Source organism: Aythya fuligula, chromosome Z, assembly GCF_009819795.1.
Source record: "Aythya fuligula isolate bAytFul2 chromosome Z, bAytFul2.pri, whole genome shotgun sequence".
Lineage (NCBI taxonomy): Eukaryota > Metazoa > Chordata > Aves > Anseriformes > Anatidae > Aythya > Aythya fuligula.
In genome coordinates this window covers 84,585,143-84,606,085 of record NC_045593.1, presented here as the reverse complement: position 1 = coordinate 84,606,085, position 20,943 = coordinate 84,585,143, and the positions used below count along the sequence as shown (strand labels likewise).

The following is a 20,943-nucleotide window of genomic DNA, read 5'->3' as shown; positions in this document are numbered from 1 at the left end:
GATGGGGAGCTGCTTCCCCTGGCTGGCACCGCTGCGACAGCTGATGTGCGCTGCAAGAAGGAGAGAGGTCAGGGTCAGTGGCTGAGCCAGGGCAGGCAGCGGCAGTGCCCCGGCCCCTCAGCAGGACAAAACCCCAAGCCGAGCCCCGGGGCACGTGTCCCCGCACAGCTCACCTGCACTGCTGCGAGCACTCCCTCCACAGCCCCGGCTGCCTGAGCCAGGCAGGGCCGGGGAAACGCAGGCACTGGCTGCGGGGACGGGCACCGAGAGCAGTTGCCGACGGCCCCACAGCACAGCTCCAACAAATCTCCCAAGAGATCCTTGCTCGGCACTCCAAGCCTCGCACACACGCTCAGCGGGAGTCCAGGCACGAGCCAGGCTGGGCCAGGCTCTGCCGGCGCCCCAGTATAAGCAGCGAGGGCCGTGAGGTCACAGCCCATTGCTGGCTGACCTTCACAGCCCATCGCTGGGTGACCTCAGAGCCCAGCGCTCTGGGTGACCCCCAAAAACCAAAGCACGTGTCTGAAAGCACTTGCCAGACATTTGGTGAACCCCGGCAACTTGGCTGCCATGACCACTTCACTGGGAGGCCTGTTTCAGTGGCCAAGCCCCGTGTTGGTGTACAATCTTCTCCTCGCCTGCAGCCAGACCCTCCACTGTCCCATCTCCTTGCCATTCCCTCGAGTTTTGTCAGTGGCCCCAGAGAGCAGAGCTCAGCGCCAGCCCCTCTGCTGCCCTGGTGAGGAAGCTGCTGGCCGCCATGAGGCCTCCCCTCAGTCTCGTGCAGGCTGAACAAACACGCGGACCTCATGTGCTCCTCATCCATCTTACTCTCCCGATCCTTCACCACTTCGAAGCCCTCCTTTGGACACTCTCCAATAACCTGATGTCCTTCTGTTAGTGTGCTGCCCAAAAGTGCACCCAGGACAGGACTCGAGGCGCTGCTGAAAGAGCGCAGAGCAGAGCACAGCAATCCCTGCCCCCGCCCAGCTGGCGATGCCGTGCTGGAGGCAGCCCAGGATGCTGTTGCCCCTCCTGGCTGCCAGGGCCCCTGCTTGAATCCCGTTCAACTTGCCATCGACCAAAACGCCCAGATCCCTCTCTGCAGGGCTGCGCTCCAGCCTCTCGTCCCCCCGACTGTCCATACAGCCAGGGTTGCCCCTTGCCAGGCGTGGAATCCCTCACTCGCTCTTGCTAAACCTCATATGCTTGGGGATTGCCCAGCTCTCTGCTTTGTCAAGGTCTCTCTGCAAAGCCTTCCTCCCCTCGATGGAGTCAGCCACTCCTTCCTGTTTAGCATCATGCCTAAACGGACTCCATATGCCCTCAAGTCCTACATGCGAGTCAGTCGGGACAACGCTGAAGAGAACAGGCCCTAAAATGGAGGCCTGCACAAGCCCCTATGACTGGCCACCAGCCTGATGCAACCCCATTTACAAGAACCCTTGGAGCGCGACCCGTCAGCCCCTTGTTCACCCATCGCATTATGCATTGCTCTAGCTGTGTGCTGCCCAATTTGTCCAGAAGGAGACAGTGAGAAACAGTCTTGAAGCTGTGCTGAAAGCCAAACAGGTGCCATCAGCTGGCTTCCCTTGGGCAACCAGATGGTTGGCCACTTCATCAAAAGAAATCAATGGGGGTGGGCAAGTGATGGGGAGGGGACATCGATAGGCCAGCTGACCTAAACCAACCAAAGGGACATTCCAGAGCACCTGATGCCACACTCAGCAATAAACAGGGGGGCTCCCGTGGGGCAGGGGGCTGTTCCTCCTCAACAACCACTACGTGTTTTGATGCCCTGCTTCCCAGGACATGGCTGAACATCGCTCGTTGATGGGAAGTAGAGAATATTTCCTTTTCCTTCTCTCTGCGCTTCCCCGCGGCCTTATTGTTTCTTTTGTTTCTTTTTCTCCCCATTCCCCTGCCCTTTAATTCAACCATTCTCATCTCCAGCCTCTTTGTGCTGTATTTTCTCTCCCAATTTAATAATAGCCACTCTTCTGGGTTCGCAATAAGTGAACTAATTTTAATTCCTACCTCGCTTTTTTAATTATTTTAAAACAGCATCAGCAAGGTCTGTGCGACACCAGAACACCCTTATATAACACCCAAAGAATTGCCATCTCCCTTTGGTGATTTGTACCACCGTGCCTGCTGTTTGTCATCATCGCACCATGCCCTGCTGAGATAGCTTGGCTTTGTCTTGCTGCCCTCCTTGTAGTTACGAGAAGGCTGCCCTGAGGCTCCTCTGCAGTCTGACCACACATCTTTGCCTCAGCCCCTCCTCACTGAGCAAGGGCCCCAACCCCTGAGCATTGTGAAATTGCCTACAATGCATTTCTAAGGATCTCCCTAATGGGTTTTTGAAGACAAGATTGAAATTCTTCCTCCGTGGAAAGGAACCCATGATGGAGCAAAACACAAGTTTTCATACAAGCATGTTGGACGTGCTTATGGTTTATCTCATTTCTGTGTCTCAGAGAAGTTGCTTGTTCGGCTAACAATTTGACCTCTTTGAAAGCGTTTGTCCTGACCGTCTCTCAATTGTTTGCCAATGCCTCCTGCTGGCCACTGGCTGCCGCTGTTTGTCTAGGTAAAGAACAGCTTGTTGCACACGCACCGTCAGTTTTAAGCGGCTCTGGCAAAGACGTGCATGCCTGATGTAGCTTTGCATATTTAAGAAGAGATAAAAGTGTAGCTTCCACTCAAGTGAAAAATCTCATCTGCACTCAGCCTTTCCTATGTGAGTTCAGAACCTCTCACCAAGGAGGGCCGAGATGCTGAAGTTGCTGAAGTTGTGTGACTTTCTCTGTTTACTCACGGCAACATTTAGCCATGATGCTAACTAAAATACAAAATGTGAAATCTTGGATAATTAGGGACTCCGCCTGCGGCATATCACAACAGTGTCATGGTCAGATGTGTCTCGGTGAGACAACCTGAAAGCCTCATGCTTGAATGTAGTGCGTGTTCTTGCAGCAGGGACACCTTGCCGAGGACTGCGTGACAGAGCTTTCCGTGTTTCACAACCAGAGCAGGGAGAGTATATCGGAATTAATATCAGAGGTAAGAAATACATGTTGTTACTTTGTTGTAATTAAGCATGCTGATACAGTAAGTAACCTTAGCGTATTGGCAGCCTCATGGTCCCTTATTCTCAGGCTGTGAGTTTTGCTGTGCTTTTCCAACCTACGGAATCCCCACAGAATTTCAGATCTGTCAGTACAGCTCTGAAGCTCAAATTTGCCTTTTCTTTTTCCTCCTTTCATTGTGTTTCCTAAACTTTATTGATATTTTCTACCATGCTGATATCCTTATGAATTTCTGAAAGGCAAAATAGACTCGCCCTAAAGATGTCTGGATGAACAACAGATTTCATGCACTGGCTGAACTCCGTGCTTTGAAATGTTCTGATAGCGGAGGGAAAACTTTCAGTGCATCGCTCAGCCAGGCTATAAAATAAGCGTGGGGGAATTACTTTTCACAAACTTTGAAAGAAGTGAATCAGTTCCTGTCCCATTGGAATAAAAATGTCAAAAGCTGAGCTGACTAGCTGTAGAGGAATTGTACCAATGTGTTAGTGGTGATATTCTAACCTGGTAGAAGAGACTTACAAGATGAGGTGGACTCCGGCCTTAATGTGAAGCTGAAAATTGTCCTTTGAAATTTATTTTTTTTTATTCTACTGTATAGAATGAAGACTTGGGATCAAATCTTTCACATAACTGTAGCAGAAACAGACTTTTAAAGTATGTGTTCTACTTAAAATGGATAAATTTTGGAGTAAACATTGTTGTTTGTTTGCTTGTTTTTGTTTGTTTGTTTGTTTGTTTTTCAGTTACAGGAAATACAGGAAATAATCTGAATAATCTGCTCACAGGAGGAAACAGCTTGTCCAATTAAGTTTTGGCATTTACACCGGCCTTTACTAGGGGACTTCTATTGCCTTATAACTTATTCAGGCTAATGGTATTATGCTGCAAACCTGGCAAGCATTTTTCTTGCAGTCCTCATAGCAGTTGTGATACTGAAAATCACACTAAATGTTGATTGAAAAATTTTTTCTTGTTGTACTCCCAGTCAACTTGCTAGCAGGCAGCCTGGGAAGAGGAAAGAACTCGACTCCGTGTACGCACTATGTAGAAACAACTAAAACATTGGTCTGTTATCAGCACTACTTCCATTAAAAATCTAAACATAGCACTTACATGAGCTACTATGGACAAAATTAAATCTATCACAACCAATCCAGCACATACAGGAACAATGGTGGTCTGTCAAACCTTCCTGGCCCTGAGTTGACCATGAGGGTAATGATTTAAAAAAGTAGGTGATGAGGTGATTCCTGCACCTGTTTGAGCCTCTGGTGTGGGTATAATAAGGGATTGTCCCCAGAATTAGTGATGACAGTGAAAGGTGAATTAACAAAATATTTGGTGGAGAGGGAAACTGTTAAAAAAATCCATTCCCCTTTTAATTCTCCAGTATGGCCAGTTACAAGTGTTAAGGACATGATGGCTTACAGTAAACTACAGAAAGTTGAATGCAGCTACTAAACCATTGACTGTCACAGCACCCAGTCTGTCTGACATACCTAATCTGCTTAATACAGCAGGATTTCAAGGATGGCTGTCGTTGGTGTTCGAGATATCTTTTGGTCACATTACCATGGCAGGGACAAGACAAATTTGCTTTTACTTTGGAAGTAATAGAGCATTTTTTGCTCATTTACCCCAGAGGTTTAAGCACAGACCTGCACCAACACATGCTGAATTGGCTAAGACATTAGAAGAAGTAAGGTTACCCGCTGGAATCACATTAATTCGATAGGGAGATATTGAGTGGGAGCAGTGACGAGCAGCAAGTACAAGAAGGAATGGGCTTCCTCATAGACAGACATATGCCAGCAGTACTCGTATTTGTTACCCACTCTCACAACTGTTTGCACTTGCTGGCAGTTGTACTGATTAGTGTGCTAAGAAGCTACCCAAGAATGGCCAGGGGTATATTCCGAACATAGAGTCAACAAAATATCAACATAATATCAACAAAATTCTCAAATTCACCTTTCCAACCAAATGGCACAAGGATAACACTAGCACTACAGAAAGTACAAATGAGAATTTTGAGTACAACGAGATCTGGACAGGCTGGAGAGCTGGGCAGGAAGAAACCAAATGAGATTGTTCGAAATGGCTCAGTCTTCAAAATAGGATTAAATAAAAAAATAGGATTTATTAAAAGAATAGAGGTAAGCAAACAGCGCTGGGTGCACCGGGAGTCTCCGCTCCACCAGGACGCACACCAGTTACATCAAGCAGCTGATTTTTATGCTCCTAGACTAATACATATTCATTACTACTTCTGAAAAAAAACAGGTTATTATAATTAGCTTCCGGGGTCCAGTCCCTCCTACTGGAGCATGCGCATCAGTCTCTGGTGGTCCCTCTGGGGGTCTCTAGGGGTCTTTCATGCTGAAGGCTCGTAGTCTTCCTCTCCAAGACTTTTTCTTGTCCTTCCCCTTTGTACTCCTTGGCACTGTGTCAAGTTTATACAGCATCCCCTGCAGGTCTTGTCTCCTAGCCGTCCTTCAGCTTCTTTTTTTTCTTCTTCTTAATCTCTTGGCCACCTGGCCAGATATCAGAGGCCTGCATAACAGTCCCATAACAGTCACTAGTTGTTATCAGTTGTTCTGAAACCCCCAGGCATCAAAGACTTCATACAAACACAAACAGCTTTCTTACTGACACTTCACCAGTAATTAAAACATTCCTCACCAGCCATTCACGGGGACAGTCACACCTATAGCAGTGTTAAGTTAATCTCGAAGAAGACAAAAAAAAAGGCTGTAACTGTTAGAAATAGAAGTCTGGAATAACAAAGGCAAACAGGTTCATAAATTTGAGGAGTATTTTCTGAAGACTTGATAAATTGACTAGAATGAGGGGGAGACTGGGACACACTGCATCTGTGGTTCAAGAATTAAATTGCCAGTGCAGGGCCCAGAGGCAGACAGGACTGTTCTTTATGGACACAAATTGTTAAAACATTCCTAACGAGGTTTAACAAGAGCAAGTGTAGAGTCCTGCACCTGGGAAGGAACAATCACATGTATCAGTACAGGCTGGGGGATGACCTGCTGGAGAGGAGCTCTGAGGAGAAGGACCTGGGGGTCCTGGTGGACGACAGGTTGACCATGAGCCAGCAGTGTGCCCTCGTGGCCAAGAGGGCCCATGGGATCATGACGTGCATTAAAAGGAGAGTGGCCAGCAGGGCAGGGGAGGTGATCCTCCCTCTCTACTCAGCCCTGGTCAGGCCTCACCTGGAGTACTGTGTCCAGTTCTGGGCTCCCCGGTACAAAAAAGACAGGGATCTCCTGGGAAGAGTCCGGCGGAGGGCAAGGAAGATGATAAAGGGCCTGGAGCATCTTCCCTATGAGGAAAGGCTGAGAGACCTGGGTCTGTTCAGCCTGGAGAAGACTGAGATGAGCTCTTACCAATGTTTACAAATATCTTCAGTGTGGGAAACAGTGGGATTTGTCCAACCTCTCTTCAGTGGTTAGCAGGGACAGGACAAGGGCCACAAGACAGAGCCCAGGCAGTTCCGCACCAACACGTGAAAGAACTTCTTCATGGTGCGGGTGATGGAGCACTGGGACAGGCTGCCCAGGGAGGTTGTGGAGTCTCCTTCTCTGGAGATATTCAAGGCCCATCTGGATGCCTCCCTGGGCAGCCTGCTCTGAGGAACCTGCTTTGGCAGGGGGCTTGGACCCGATGACCTCTTCAGGTCCCTTCCAACCCCTTCAATTCTGTGATTCTGTGAGAAGAAAAAGATCGGGCTACCAGGCTAGCAGGTCTGTATCTGAGATCTCAAATTGTACCTTCATCCTGATGTTGGTGATGCTCCTGGGGAGAGGTTACCAGCACCACCACGAAGGACCTTCTTTTCCATTTTCAGTTCTTATTGCAGAGATATCTGAGCCTGTTGTCCTTTACTAGAGATCTGCTCTTTCTGCAGGGTGAGAAACTCTTTTGGTAGTTGTTCTGCTCTGGTCATCTGCCTTGGTCATCCTAGAGTTTCCAGCATTCCTTGGGTGGTTTTGTCCTTCAGCCGTGGTACACATGGACCCAGGAACTTACTTCTGTGCCACAGGAGTGGTTAGAAACGCTTGGAACGGACCAGCCCACCGTGATGACAGAGCGTATTTTCATTTGAACTCCTTTGCAAGGACTCCTTTAAGGCTGGCAGGAATCTCGTGGAGCTGTGGCAAGTCCTGTACCTGTGGAATAACAACCCCAGGCACCTGGACATGCTATGGGCACCCTGCTGGAGAGCAGCCTGGCAGAAAATGACCTGAGGTTCCTGGTGGACACCACGTTGAACATAAGCCAGCAACGTGCCCATGCAGCAAGGAAGGCTGATGGCTGGCGAAGCCCTGTGTGAAGCTGGAGAGCTGGGTCCTTTTCTGGGCTTCCATGTACTAGACAGATGTGAGTGTAGCGGAGAGAGTCCAACCAAGATGATCTCTGCTATTTATCAGAAGAGTCTGGGGACTCGCTGGGCTCTGACAAGTTGTCTCTTATTGCAGAACCCCTTATCAGGGGGGTTGGTCAAGAAGCTTTATGTATCCACTTCTGTTCCCCACCACAGATTGAGAAATGGTAATTCTTAGCATGCCAAAGATTTTGAAAGTACTTAAATTATCTCATAAATGTGAAATTTATGCAGCAGTTCAGGTCACCGGATGCGAGGAGTGTCTGAGCCTGTTGCTGCCATCGGCGGGAGGCAGAGAAACTGCGTGCGTGAGGTGCGAGCAGGTGGATGACCTGGTCCGCATGGTGGCGGAGCTCAAGGAGGAGGTGGAGAGGTTGAGGGCCATCAGGGAGTGTGAGCGAGAGATAGACTTGTGGAGTAACTCCCTGCAGGGCCTCAAGGAGAGGTACCGAGGTGAGACATCCCAAATGGGGGTGGACCCCCTGCCCTGTAGCCGTCGGGCAGAGGGAGGATGGTCGGGCCCAGGAGGATGCCTAGGGCGAGGAGGTCGACTCCACGCCTCAGGACTGCCTCCACCAAGAAAGACAGGAGGGTTATTGTTGTTGGAGACTCTATTCTTAGGGGAGCAGAGGGCCCTATTTGTCGGCTTGACCCTACCCGTAGGGAAGTGTGCTGCCTCCCTGGGGCCAGGGTCAGGGCCGTTGCCAGGAAGCTTCCCAACCTGGTACGCCCCTCTGACTATTATCCTCTTTTGGTAGTCCAGGCGGGCAGTGACAACATTGAGGAGAGAAGCCTGAAGGCTATCAAACGAGACTTTAGGGGGCTGGGTCGGTTAGTGGATGGAGCGGGAGTGCAGGTGGTGTTTTCATCCATCCCTGCGGTGGCAGGGAGGGGAACAAAGAGGACACGGAAAGCCCACCTGTTAAACACGTGGCTCCGGGGCTGGTGCCAACGCAGAAATCTTGTTTTTTTTCGATCATGGGGCACTTTACTCAGCACCTGGCCTGATGGCCTCAGACGGGTCGCTATCTTTTAGGGAAAAAAGGATCCTGGGCCAGGAGCTGGCAGGGCTCATTGAGAGGGCTTTAAACTAGGTAGGAAGGGGGATGGGGCTGAAGCAAGGATTGTTGGGGCTGTGCCAGGGGGAGCAATGGCAAGGCCGGGGGATAAGGTAATGGCCCAGCTGAAGTGCATCTACACCAATGCGCGCAGCATGGGTAACAAACAGGAGGAGCTGGAAGCCATCGTGCAGCAGGCAGGCTACGACTTGGTTGCCATCACGGAGACGTGGTGGGACCAGTCTCATGACTGGAGTGCTGCAATGCCTGGCTATAAGCTCTTCAGAAGGGACGGGCAGCACAGAAGGGGTGGTGCTGTGGCTCTCTATATTAGAGAGCCTTTCGATGTTGTAGAACTCGAGGCTGGGAATGACAAGGTCGAGTCCCTTTGGGTTAGGATCGGCAGGGACAACAAGGCTAGCGTCCTGGTCGGGGTCTGCTATAGACCGCCGAACCAGGATGAGGAGACTGATGAGGAGTTCTACAGGCAGCTGGCAGAAGTTGCGAAATCGTCAGCTCTTGTACTCGTGGGGGACTTCAACTTCCCTGACATATCCTGGAAGCACAACACAGCCCTGAGAAAGCAGTCCTAGGAAGGTTTCTGGAGAGCGTGGAAGATAGCTTCCTGACGCAGCTGCTTAGTGAGCCTACCAGGGGTGGTGCCCCGCTAGACCTTCTCTTCACAAACAGAGAAGGACTGGTGGAGGATGTGATTGTCGGGAGCTGTCTTGGGCAGAGTGACCACGAAATGGTGGAGTTCATCTATTCTTGGCGAGGCCAGGAAGGGGACCAGTAAAACCGCTGTATTGGACTTTCGGAGGGCTGACTTTGAGCTGCTCAGGACACTGGTTGGTGGAGTCCCTTGGGAGGCGGTTCTGAAGGGCAGAAGGAGTCCAGGAAGGCTGGGCGCTCTTCAAGAGGGAAATCTTAATGGCGCAGGAACGGTCTGTTCCCACGTGCCCAAAGACGAGCTGGCAGGGAAGAAGACCAGCCTGGCTCAACAGAGAATTGTGGCTTGATCTTAGGAGAAGAAAGAGGGTTTATAATGTTTGGAATAGTGGGCAGGCCACTAGGGAGGACTATAAGGATGTAGCGAGGCCGTGCAGGGACAAAATTAGGAAGGCCAAAGCTCATCTGGAGCTCAATCTGGCTACTGCCGTTAAAGATAACAAAAAACGTTTCTATAAATACATCAACACAAAAAGGAGGACTAAGGAGAATCTCCATCCTTTACTGGCTGCGGGGGGAAACTTGGTGTAGTGGGTTTACGTGGCAAGGTTTTGGTAGCAGGGGGCCATAGGGGTGGTTTCTGTGAGAAAGATCTAGAAGCTGCCCCATGTTTGGGAAGGGTCCCATTGTTTTCCAGAGCTGAGCCAATAAGCGATGTTGTTTTGCGCCTCTGTGAGAGCATATTTAAGACAGGGAAAAAAACGCTGCGCCTCACAGCAGCCGGGAGTGAGAGAACAGCCTTTCACATGCCAAGGTCAGTGTAGAGGGAGGGGGAGAGGTGCTCCAGGCGCCGGAGCAGAAGTCCCCTGCGGCCTGTGGTGAGGAGCATGGTGAAGCAGGATGTCCCCCTGCAGCCCATGGAGTACCACGGTGGAGCAGGGTTCCACGCTGCAGCCCGTGGAGGAGACCACGGTGGAGCAGGTGGCCCTGCACCGACGGAGGCTGCCGCCTGTGGAAGACCCCTGCCGGAGCAGATTCCGGGCCGGACCTGTAGCCCGTGGAGAGGAGCCCACGCAGGAGCAGGTGACCTGGCAGGAGCTGCTGCCCGTAGGGGAGCCAGGTTGGAGCAGTTTTCTCCTGAGGGATGGACCCCGTGGTACGGACCCATATCTGGAGCAGTTCTGGAAGAGCTGCTGCCTGTGGGAAGCCCACGCCGGATCAGTTCATCAAGGACTGCATCCCGTGGGTGGGACCCCACAGCACAAGGGACGAGAGTGACCGAGAAGGAGCGGCAGAGAAGAAGCGCTGTAGACTGACCATAACCCCCATTCCCCCGTTCCCCTGCGCCGCTCGGGGGGAGGAGGTGGAAGAGGGTGGATGGGGGGAAGGTGCTTTTGGTTTCTTTCCTTTGTTTCTCACTTCTCTAGCTTGTTAGTTAATAGGCAATAAATCTTACTATCTCCTTATGCCGAGTCTGTTTTGCCCGTTACAATAATTACTGAGGGATTTTCTCATCCTTGTCTCAACCCTTGAGCCCTTTTCACATATTTTCTCCCCATTCCTCTTTGAGGAGGGGGAGTGAGGGAGCGGCTGTGGTGGAGCTCGGCTGCCCACTCGAGCGGAACCACGGCACTTAGTTACAAGAGATGAGGAAAAGGCGGAGGTGCTCAATGCCTTCTTTGCCTCAGTCTTTAGCGGCACTACCAGTTGTTCTCTGGATACCCAGTACCCTGAGCTGGTGGAAGGGGATGGGGAGCAGGATGTGGCCCTCACCATCCATGAAGAACTGGTTGGTGACCTGCTACGGCACTTGGATGTGCACAAGTCGATGGGGCCGGATGGGATCCACCCAAGGGTACTGAGAGAACTGGCAGAGGAGCTGGCCAAGCCACTGTCCATCATTTATCAGCAGTCCTGGCGATTGGGGGAGGTCCCAGTTGACTGGCGGCTAGCAAATGTGACGCCCATCTACAAGAAGGGCCGGAGGGCAGACCCGGGAAACTACAGGCCTGTCAGTTTGACCTGAGTGCCAGGGAAGTTCATGGAGCAGATCCTCTTGAGAGTCCTCACACAGCACTTGCAGGGCAAGCAGGCGATCAGGCCCAGTCAGCATGGGTTTATGAAAGGCAGGTCCTGCTTGACGAACCTGATCTCCTTCTATGACAAAGTGACGCGCTGGGTGGACGAGGGAAAGGCTGTGGATGTGGTCTACCTTGACTTCAGCAAGGCTTTTGACACCGTCTCCCACAGCATTCTCCTCAAGAAACTGGCTGCTCTTGGCTTGGACTGGCGCACACTTCGTTGGGTTAGAAACTGGCTGGATAGCCGGGCCCAAAGAGTCGTGGTGAATGGAGCCAAGTCCAGTTGGAGGTCAGTCACTAGTGGTGTCCCCCAGGGCTCGGTGCTGGGGCCAGTCCTCTTTAATATCTTCATCGATGATGTGGACAAGGGCATCGAGTGCACCCTCAGTAAGTTTGCAGATGACACCAAGCTATGCGCGTGTTGATCTGCTCGAGGGTAGGAAGGCTCTGCAGGAGGATCTGGATAGGCTGCAGCGATGGGCTGAGGTCAACTGCATGAAGTTCAACAAGGCCAAGTGCCGGGTCCTGCACCTGGGGCGCTTATTGCAGAGCTACAGGCTGGGAGACGAGAGGTTGGAGAGCTGCCAGGCAGAGAAGGACCTGGGAGTGATGGTGGATAGTCGGCTGAATATGAGCCAGCAGTGTGCTCAGGTGGCCAAGAAGGCCAACGGCATCCTGGCTTGTATCAGGAACAGTGTGGCCAGCAGGGCTAGGGAGGTGATCGTCCCCCTGTACTCGGCTCTGGTGAGGCCGCACCTCGAGTACTGTGTTCAGTTTTGGGCCCCTTGCTACAAGAAGGACATGGAGGTGCTCAAGCGAGTCCAGAGAAGGGCGACGAAGCTGGTGAGGGGCCTGGAGAACAAATCCTATGAGGAGCGGCTGAGGGAGCTGGGCTTGTTCAGCCTGGAGAAAAGGAGCCTCAGGGGCGACCTTATCGCTCTCTACAGGTACCTCAAGGGAGGCTGTAGCGAGGTGGGGGTTGGCCTGTTCTCCCACGTGCCTGGTGACAGGACGAGGGGGAATTGGGCTTAAGTTGCGCCAGGGGAGTTTTAGGTTGGATCTTAGGAAGAATCTTCTTTACGGAAAGGGTTTTTAGGCACTGGAACAGGCTGCCCAGGGAAGTGGTGGAGTCACCATCCCTGGAAGTCTTTAAAAGACGTTTAGATGTAGAGCTTAGGGATATGGTTTAGTGGGGACTGTTAGCGTTAGGTAGAGGTTTGACTCGATGATCTTGAGGTCTCTTCCAACCTAGAAATTCTGTGATTCTGTGAAATTACTTGATTTTCACACAAGGTGGTGAACACTGTGCATATGAAGGCATGTGGACTAAAGGTTTTCTCTTTTTTCCTTAGAGTGCTCGCAGCAACGCATTTTGAGCCAACATTTGCAAGAACAGCCTTCCCGTGTTTCAATGAACCAGCTTTCAAAGCCAGATTTTCAGTTAAGTTTAGGAGGGAACCAAAGCACCTTGCGCTGTCCAATATGCCCCTTGTAGGTGGATACATTCAATGTTGTGCTGTTGCTTGATGACCTTTAAAAAAGAAAGTAAAAGGAGAACAGAATATCTAGGAAGTTGCTGTTCATGGGAATATTGACCTAAAGATTGTGTCAGTTCTTTTCTGAGAGTAAATGATTGCTGGTAGTGTTGATACACAGTTATAAAGGAATGCAACAGGTGTTGCATCCTAGGGGTTCCTGTTCTCTGCAGTGGTTTGAGAACAATGTAATCTCGCTAACCTTTATTTTACCCATAAAATGCTTTCAGTCTTTGTCTTAGATTTTAAGAATTAATATTAAAATGTATCTGAATACGGACACAATATTATTCAGGACCTTATATATATAGAATATATATAAATATATAAATATTATTAATATATATATAAATATATAATATATAATACATTATATATATTATATATTAATATATTATTATTTTTATATTATAAATATTATATTATTATATTATATATTACATATATGTATTATATATAATACATATTATATATATTATTATATTATATGTATATTATATATAATATATATATTATAAATATATATATTATATATATAATATATTATATATTATATTAGTATATATTAATTATTATTAATATATATTTTATATATATATATTAATATATATATATATTAAACAACAAGAGAAAAAGGTTATTTTGGCCTTCAAAAAATGTCTGTGAAAGTGGAGTATGTGTAACACCTACAAATATGGTTTGCAGTTACAAAGATGTAGGCGTATGTAGGGTGGGTCACATGTCATACATTTGGTCTTACTCTGTGCATAAGAGATTCTTCACAAATTCTTCTGCATTATTGATTCGTGATTTGCCAGGAAACTAACCCTTATAAATGAGGGAACAACGCCTCCCCATACACCAAGTACATTTCAAAAAAATGAAGTCTTTTGGAAGTTGGTTAAAAACAAACTATCAAACAAAACAGTTCTTGTATTGAAAAGTGGATAAAATAATGAATGAATGGTGGGTGCTAGTATTAGTATTCCAATGTGGCTAAATATACTCCAAGTGTAAGTTAGTTACCTAAGGCGAATCAAAAGGGAAAACTCTAACAGGCGACTCATTTTGTCTTGAAATAGATATCTGAGAGAGCTGAGTCATTGTTTGGAGTAGTTTATTTCTCTCATGTGTAACAAGTGATGTTTAGATTTAGACAACTTCTGATCAACTCAAGTGTGATCTTAATTAGATCGATGTTCTGGCAGACACTGAGGAAAATTAAAGCTTTTGAATGAGTATCTTTATCTAGTTTTAGCAATGTTGAAGTAACACTTACGAGTGAAACTACCTGTATGTTTCTTTTTTCTTTGTGTGGGGACGGGCTGGCACAGGGTTGACTTCTTTCCAACTTGTCTTTAAAATTGTCTTAGTGAAACTGAAAAGAAACACATTGATTTTTGGTGCCAAAGTCCATAGAGGTACTACCGGATGATGAGCTGTGCTTGTCTTTTTTTAGATGAAGACTGTGAATATAAATTCATGGCTTGTTGAAGACCATTTTGATACCAGTGTCAAGATGAGTACCTACCTCGTGGCCTTTATTGTTTCCGATTTCAAATCCATCAGCAAAATATCCAGTCATGGAGTTAATGTAACTATTCTGATTTTCTAAGAGCTTATTATATAACAAAATCTATATGGAAACATATAGTGTACTTTCAAGCTAAATTGTTGGATTTATACATTGTGAAGTTTGACATGAACGAGAGGAGAGAAAAACGTTGGCTTTGTAATTGGATTATTAGTTTGCATTAAGACTAATTTTACTAATTCCAAAAGTTTTTGGTAATATGCTTTCTTTTTATACACTTACGTGCATTGGTAATGTTGTTTCAAGTAAGACTGTTTGATTAAAAGGAAATTAAATATAGTTTTATTGGAGAATCAGGAATAAAACAGAACAGTGGTAGTTACACAGCTCTGGCTTGGTAGGGGATGGAAGGTATAGATGTCCTTTTACAGGCATGGTGGTTCTGGAGGATAAAGTAAAATTCTCATTTCTAATTTTGAACATATCTGTATCTGGATTTTTTAAAAGTAACTTTTGTACGAAAGCTGTTAGGTATGTGCTCTACTTTCACTTTTCATGACCACTCACGCACCTATGTTAAAGAACAAATTCTGTAAACTTTTGATGCTGGCATTTAAATACTGCCTGCTTGTTTACTGTAGATTTCTGTATACACGGTACCAGAGAAGATCCACCAAGCTGATTATGCACTGGATGCGGCAGTAAAACTTTTAGACTTTTATGAGGATTACTTCAGCATTTCATATCCCTTACCTAAACAAGGTAAGTGTTACCTAATTTAATGTATTCAAGAATAGCATTAAGAATAGAGAGTAAAATTGCATAAAATCAGTGAGTTAGGTAAGACTGGGACAATTTTGGCTCCCATGTTTTTAAACTGTCTGCTTCGTGTAACTTAAGAGTATGTTGAAAAGCTTCACTGAGAACGGAAAATCCTTCTATAGAGAACTTTTTAAAGGTATGTTTTTGCTGTTACATTTAGGAGAAGCCTTAAAGAAGGTGTGATGTGGGAGCTGTTGTGAAGTGGGATGAGCAGGTGACTGGGTTCTTTACTGGGTCAAACAATCCTAGCAGTTTATTAATGCTTCCCTCCCCCCCTCCTCCTTCCTCCCCCCTCCACCAGATTTAGCAGCTATTCCTGATTTCCAGTCTGGTGCTATGGAAAACTGGGGATTGACCACATATCGGGAATCCGCATTGTTGTATGACCCTGATAAATCCTCAGCATCTTCTAGACTTTGGATTACTATGATAATAGTCCACGAACTGGCTCATCAGGTGAGATTTAGGAGCAACAATAAAGGATCAGAAGGGACCCACAAAGTGGTCACAGCTGTGTGGATGGAGAGATATTTGAGAATATAGACTGAAAAGAGCTGTTTCAGTTTGAGGGTGTTCATCCGTGAATCACGCGACTGTTCCCAATAAAGTCTCGTTGGGCTTCATAGACATGCAGGGCTGTAACCAAAATCTGTATAGTTCAGTAGCTGTAGTGCTCTGGGGACTTTGCACCATTGCTAACCCTTGAAATTATTTGCAAGCCATGAATATAGGTAAAAAAGTTAAGAATCGTTACGGGTTTATGCGTGGCTCTCCTATCAAACCTGGTTTATGTATAAAGTTTCATGGAATTGTAATGGAAACCCATGCTGTGGAGTATTACCATTAAAATAAGAAACGAAATAGAAAGAGGCCAGAGTAAGCTGCATTACTACAAAAATGTGCCTTAAACGTCAGTGACATGGTATAAATTCAATTTCATATCAGTCAGTAGCAGCTTTTGTGAAAAACCGTGTAATTAAATTAAAATTGTTGTTGCTGTTGTTTCAGTGGTTTGGCAACCTAGTTACCATGGAGTGGTGGAATGACCTGTGGTTAAATGAAGGGTTTGCAAAATTCATGGAGTTTGTGTCGGTCAACATTACCCATCCAGAACTGAAAGCTGTAAGCAGCATTTACTGTATTTTTATTTTATATTTGCATTCTAAGTCCACTAATTTGTAAGGGTGAAGGCCAAGCATGTTTGTGCTGTGAAATAGTTTTTGCTTTCCCTTTGAAAGAACTGTCTGATCTTAACTCGAAGGGTAAGAATATTGATTTTATTGTATCTAATTACTTCAAAAACTGGTGATGGAAGTTAATGATTGCAATCAAAGTATATTCTCTTTTCAAAAGCTATTTAGACTTCGGAAAGTATAAAGGCATTGCTAGTTAGTCAAGGGAGGTGATTGTCCCGCTCTACTCTGCGCTGGTGTGGCCTCACCTCGAGCACTGTGTGCAGTTCTGGGCACCGCAGTACAAAAAGGATGCAGAACTGTTGGAGAGTGTCCAGAGGAGGGCTACAAAGATGGTGAAGGGCCTAGAGGGGAATACGTACGAGGAGAGGCTGAGGGCACTGGGCCTGTTCAGCCTGGAGAAGAGGAGGCTGAGGGGGGACCTCATCGCGGTCTACAGCTTCCTCACGAGGGGGAGTGCAGAGGCAGGCACCGACCTATTCTCTGTAATCACCAGTGATAGGACCTGCAGAAATGGTGTCAAGCTGTGGCAGGAGAGGTTCAGGCTTGACAACAGGAAGAGGTTCTTCACCGAGAGGGTAGTCGCACACCTGAACAGGCTTCCCAGGGAAGTAGTCACAGCTCCAAGCCTGTCGGAGTTGAAGAAGCGATTGGACTGTGCTCTTAGTCATGTGGTCTGACTTTTTGGGTAGACCTGTGCTGTGCCAGGAGTTGGACTTGATGATCCTTATGGGTCCCTTCCAACTTGGGGTATTCTATGATTCTATGAAATTAATTTTTTTCCCTCATGTACAGTCAGACTTAAATCCTAATGAAGACCCCCAAATCCTCCCGCTAGCTTTAGCACAGGTTCAATATATGAAACTTTGCAAGTATGCAAAGTTTCCTTTCCTTTCCTTTCCTTTCCTTTCCTTTCCTTTCCTTTCCTTTCCTTTCCTTTCCTTTCCTTTCCTTTCCTTTCCTTTCCTTTCCTTTCCTTTCCTTTCCTTTCCTTTCCTTTCCTTTCCTTGCCTTTCCTTGCCTTTCCTTGCCTTGCCTTGCCTTGCCTTGCCTTGCCTTGCCTTGCCTTGCCTTGCCTTGCCTTGCCTTGCCTTGCCTTGCCTTGCCTTGCCTTGCCTTGCCTTGCCTTGCCTTGCCTTGCCTTGCCTTGCCGTGCCTTGCCTTGTCGTCCCCTTCCCCTTCCCCTTCCCCTTCCCTTCCCTTCCCCTTCCCCTTCCCCTTCCCCTTCCCCTTCCCCTTCCCCTTCCCCTTCCCCTTCCCCTTCCCCTTCCCCTTCCCCTTCCCCTTCCCCTTCCCCTTCCCCTTCCCCTTCCCCTTCCCCTTCTCCTTCCCCTTCCCTTTCCTGCTCTGTAATGAAACCGAAGATATGTTTGGCTTTCCTGATGGGATTTCAACATCATGTAGAATGGACTGAAATATGAACTAATAGGAATTCAGTAGTCACTAAGCAAAATTTGGTAGTAATAATCATTTTTGTCTCCTATTAGGAAGATTATTTCTTACCAAACTGGTTTGATGCCATGGAAGTGGATGCATTAAATTCATCACATCCTGTGTCTACTCCTGTGGAAGATCCAGCTCAAATTTTAGAAATGTTTGATGATGTTTCTTATGTGAAGGTAAAATCTGTAACTGATTTCATTCTCAGTTGTACTGATTGTACTATACATCTGCATTGTACTGATTTCAGTCAGTCCTTTATACAAAACATCCCTGAACCGTGGTGTTAATATACTTTTTAATGTTGTTTTGATCTTTATATTCTATCTCAATCGTAGTCCAAAACTCCTGCATGTAGTTCAAATTGTGGTTTCCTGTTCCATCTATAAAAAGAGGAGGTTTTTGCCCCTTCTTACCTATTGTGTATCAATTGAAACATTAAAACATTATTTTAGGTGCTTAAACCAACCAGCGTTTTTCATTGGAGCCTGCTCTATATAGTAATTGAGAAAATAATAGCATATTTTACTCAATCCAAAATATATTTAAGGAAATAAGGAAAGCCAAATTACCGTCTAAATATATATAAAACCCAATTATTTCTCATCAGACAGACATACAAAATTGAACTGCTGTTTAGGTTAGCCTGCTGAAAATTTTCTGAAAGAAGCATCTTGCTATCTAGGGAGTGGTTTTGTAGACATTTTGTCACACTTTTTTTCAGGGATCCTGTATATTAAATATTTTGAAGGACTACCTGACTGATGATGTTTTTAAAGCTGGACTTGTGCAGTACCTGCAGAAGTAGAGCTATCAAAACGCAAAAAGTGAAGATTTGTGGAACAGTATGACAAATGCAAGTATTTCTTATTCTCTTTTGTTTTTTGTTTTTTTTTTTTTTACTTTTTTTTTTCCCCCCCAAATTTCATAGCTTTTTGTGAATAGTGTGTTTTTGTAGTATATTAATGAGGCTTGTGACCAATACTTATGGTAATGATATCAAAAACAGATGACCAAAACTTTCTTCTACAGATCTGTCCCACAGTAGGTACCGATAAAGTGAACAACAAGGTGATGGCTTTTGCAGAAGGAACCAACAGTCATCTTCAAATGCAGTAAGCATCTAGTTTTTTACTCATCAGTATTTGAGAGTTTGGTATTTATCAGAGTCCTCTCATGTTACTATACTGAGCTCTGGCATCGGTATGTGTACAGACAGAAATCCTACCTCTGTGCCTAGGGCTGACCGGAAAACAGCACTATTTAAAGAGATGTCACTAACTATGTAAAAGTGTCCCGAAAAAGAACAGCCAGAGTTGTCATTGATATCGCATGTTCCAATCTAAACTTAACTATGCTGAGGTTACAAATTTACAGCAGTTTTTATGAAGTTCTTAGCTACTAAATTCATTGTCTATGCACTCCATCTTCCTCCTCTTCTTACGTATCCAAGCTTGTCCGTGATTTTTATTGCAACTTTTTCACCGGTAAGAAGATGTCGTCCAAGCTTTACCTTTGCAAACCCACCTAAAAGTGCAAACACGGACATTTAAGCACGGCGCCCAACGGGAGGGAGGGAGGGAAGGAGGGAGGGAGGGAGGGAGGGAGGCGCAGCGGGGCGGCCATGTTGGGAGGGTCGGCGCTGCTGCTCTGCACCCTGCGGGGTCTGGGGGAGGGTGGGGAAGGAGGAACATGGTGATGCGCAAGGCCAGGGGGCCTGAGGAGATGGATCTGTGGGTCCTGAGCAAGTGGGCAGGCATTGCCCATCACCAGGCTGGGCAACCAGATCCAGTGGGTGGCACCCCTGGCCATGGCAGGGGGAGTGGAACTAGGTGGTCTTTGAGGCCCCTTCCAACCTGAGCCACTCGACATTTCTATGACTGTAGGATTCCGCGATTCTATGAAGAAGACCAAGACACTGTCTGTGGCAGGGTCACAACTCTTTATTTGGATGACAACCACATTTGCCCTGCTAAAGGCGCGGGGGCCTCTTGCAGGGCTGGGGAGAGTCCGGGTCGCTGTCGGCTCTCCTCTTCGGGGGGCGCCGCGGCCCCCCAGGTGAGCTGTCCCTGCCCTGGCCAGGAGGAGAGGGCCCGTGGCTTGTGCCCGGCACCGCAGCCTGTTCTGCTTCCTCCTCTTCAGGCTCTGAGAAGAGCTCCTCCTGCTCCTCAGGCATGGGTGCAGCGCGCCGGGTGGCCAGGACCCCCAGGCAGGGCGGCACTGGAGGTGCTGGGCAGCTCCTCGATGTCCGAATCCTCCGCGCTGCTGGAGGAGAGCAGGCTGGTGACAGGAGTGTCCCGGGGGGAGGCAGCAGGGCTGGAGGTGGCCTCCGGGCTGTCTTCGGGCTCCCAGGTGTCTTGGGAGCCCTCGAGGTCCACTTCAGGGCCGTTGTACACGTAGAGCTGGCTGGCAGGACGCGGTTCCAGGAAGCCCAGCTCCTCGAGGAACTCCTCGCTGCACGTCTCCTCCATGATGGAGATGAGCCGCTGCACAAAGCTCACCGTGTGGCCCTGCAGCAACGGCTGCAGCTCCTGCACCAAGGCGTGCTCATCGAGCCCACAGCGGCACAGCCAAGCGACGATGTTGGCCTCCAGCATGTCCTGGTCCCACCAGGCAGCGTTGAACAGCTCCCTGGCTTGCTGGCGCACCCAGGAGCGCAGCGGACCGAGGACTTCTAGGTGTTCCCTGAAGAGGGCTGCCCATTCCTCGGGCGGGAGGCCTCTCACGGCAGGCTGGGGCATGGGCTCTGCAGCCCCCTGCTCGTCCTGGGGGCTGTCGTCTTGCGCCTCTGCATCGGGGGCCAGCTGCACCTCCAGGAAGTCGTCTTCCGCCCAGATGGAGTAGCGGATGGAGGTGATGTGCTGCCTGCAGAGGGGGCAGGTGCTGCTTCTCTTGGCCCAGCGCATGATGCACCCGAAGCAGAAGTGGTGCACACAGGGGAGGACGTAGCTGGGCTCCTTGGGGACCCCCTGGCACACAGGGCAAGTGATGTCCTGGGCCTCACTTGCCATGGTGTCGGCTCGCTGCAGCGGGCTGGGGAGAGCTGCAGATGGGGAGCTGCTTCCCCTGGCTGGCACCGCTGCGACAGCTGATGTGCGCTGCAAGAAGGAGAGAGGT

The 20,943-nt window shown here is 48.0% G+C and overlaps 1 pseudogene; it reads left to right on the top strand.

Moving 5' to 3' along the window:
• Positions 1-1,301: 1,301 nt before the first annotated feature.
• On the top strand, positions 1,302-18,953 carry LOC116500989 (annotated as a pseudogene).
• The last annotated feature ends 1,990 nt before the right edge of the window (positions 18,954-20,943 follow it).